This window comes from Sphaeramia orbicularis, unplaced genomic scaffold (genome assembly GCF_902148855.1).
Source record: "Sphaeramia orbicularis unplaced genomic scaffold, fSphaOr1.1, whole genome shotgun sequence".
Classification (NCBI taxonomy): Eukaryota; Metazoa; Chordata; class Actinopteri; order Kurtiformes; family Apogonidae; genus Sphaeramia; species Sphaeramia orbicularis.
This window is the reverse complement of record NW_021941444.1, coordinates 419,433-421,835: the sequence shown is the minus strand read 5'-3', so window position 1 is coordinate 421,835 and position 2,403 is coordinate 419,433. Positions and strand designations below refer to the sequence as shown.

Sequence of the window (2,403 nt, the reverse complement as noted above, 5' to 3'; positions counted from 1 at the left end):
GTTATTCTTACACTTTTCGGTCTGTTTTTGGGCCTGAATGTTCTTTTTCCCCTTTAGTTTGAGTGTAAATGCACTCTTTTTGGCCTTTTTATGGACCTGTCCTGCTGTTCAAGGATGAGGACGCATCAGAAATGTTCTTTTTTTACTTTTCTCCTACAAACCAAACATCTGCTCCACTCCTTCCTGCCCCAGACCATGTTCAAGGTTGGGATTTGTCCGAAGCAGCACGACTCTAAAGGCTGTAAATATTTATTCCACAGTCGCAGGTGCAAAGGAGGGAAAGAGTGGAGTAAAAAAAAGACAGACTAAGCAGCGGAGCGGAGGAAACCGATGGGTTTAAGAGTTCCTGTCATTGGAGGTCATCATTTCAGAAGACAGCAGACACATTAGAGAGGAGAAGCCAGCAGTCATTCCAGACACAATCACATTCTGCACCAGGAAGTAGTCTGAGCCCAGGGTCAGGACGGAGCCCATTCAAACAAGTCCAAGGTTAACCTTTGTTTGTTTTAATAAACTTTATAGGTTAAAATTCAGCTTAATAAAACATCATAATAATATATATTTATATTTATTATAAGTAATAATAATAATAATAATAATAATAATAATAATAATAATAATAATAATAATAAATACATAAATAGAAAAATTACATTTAGCTTAATAATTTTTTTTTTTTTTAAATAATAGATAAATAAAGTTCAGCTTTATAAAATATTAAAAAAAAAAAAAAAAAAAAAAAGTTCAGCATAATAAAATATCATAATAAATAAATAAATAAATAAATACATACATACATACATACATACATACATACATACATACATACATACATAAAGTTCAGCTTAATTGAATCAGATCATGACAAGAAAAAGCCCAAAAACAAAAATGGTCCATAAAACACAAGATTACTTAAAACTGTCTGAAGGTAGAAAACAAAGAAGACATGGCAGAAGGTACAAGTAGAGGCACTGTTCCAGTGGACACAATTACAACAGTTTAACAACCCAAACAGGTTTTACATTTGATTTAAAGTTTTACAATCATGTGGTTTCTTCACTTTTGTGTGTGTGTGTATATATATACACACACACACACACACACACACGCACACACACATATATATACACACACACACACACACACACACACACATATATATATATAAATATATATATATATATATATATATATATATATATATATATATATATATATGACATGCTATGCTAGCTACAGCCTGTCTTGTTTGTTTTTTTCCTGGCAGTTTCCATAGAAATGGTGGTATAGTGGTTAGCATAGCTGCCTTCCAAGCAGTTGACCCAGGTTCGATTCCCGGCCATGGCAGGTCTATTACAGACGTAGAAATGCAACAAACTGAACCACAAGTCAGTTCATTCTAACAAACCATGAGTTTTTTTTTAATGTTATGGTTGATTTACAGTCTTTTTTTTTTTTTAACTAAACAAACCGCAGACTAAACATGACTCCAATGGTTTTTCACTCTGCTGTGGACTAGAGGGTTGGAAAATCTGTAGATGTGCCCTTGTGCAAGGCACTTAGTTGTTCCCCTCAACACACCTGTGGTTTGTTCTTGTATATTTAACAAGTGATGGTACTAAATATGACACGTAGAATATATATGCCATGGCCGGGAATCGAACCCTGGTGAGCTGCTTGGAAGGCTGCTATGCTAACCACTATACCACCATCACTATGGAACCACCAGGAAAAAAACAAACAAGACAATAAGGTAGAGAACACCACAAGATACGACCGTAGAAAGGTCCAGATACAGTGGGTGTTTTTGAAGTGGAACACTGTGTGTCGGTCAGTGTGGTAAGTGTCCAGGTGCAGCTCCAAAAGGCAGGACTGAATCTGAGCTCAGGACTGCCTTCACTTCTGAGGGATGAAAACCAGTGGATGGAAATGGGAAATAATCACTACGTTCAGGTCGTATGACGCTGTCGCTAACACACTTACCCTCATTAAATGCCTAACCCGACACTAATGTTTGTGCCAAGGTTCTTATCGTTAATGAAACGAACCAAATGACCAAAACTACAACTGAAAAAACATGTTCATTCACTGAAATAAATAAAAACTAGAATTAAAAGAAAAAACATAACTAACTGAAACTGTATTGTGTGTTTACTAAACTAACTAAAACGGATCAAAGTTCTGGATCCAATTCCCTTGGTTTTGGTCTTTGTCAATGTCAGATTGATGTTCAATGGATTTCTTTGTCTCTCTCAGTTTTCTGTGCTGTCTCCATACGACACTTTTGCTCCGTCACTTGTGTTCACTTGTGGTTTCCAGTCGCTTCTGGTCCCCACTCTACCTGGAAACATGAGACTAAAGCAGCAGAGTCCTGTCTGGGATTGATTTGACTAGGAGCACAGA

General features: G+C 36.2%; 1 non-coding gene across 1 annotated transcript; it reads left to right on the top strand.

Moving 5' to 3' along the window:
* Positions 1-1,275: 1,275 nt before the first annotated feature.
* On the top strand, positions 1,276-1,347 carry trnag-ucc (transfer RNA glycine (anticodon UCC)). The gene has a single exon. It is a non-coding gene; the product is annotated as a tRNA-Gly (tRNA).
* The last annotated feature ends 1,056 nt before the right edge of the window (positions 1,348-2,403 follow it).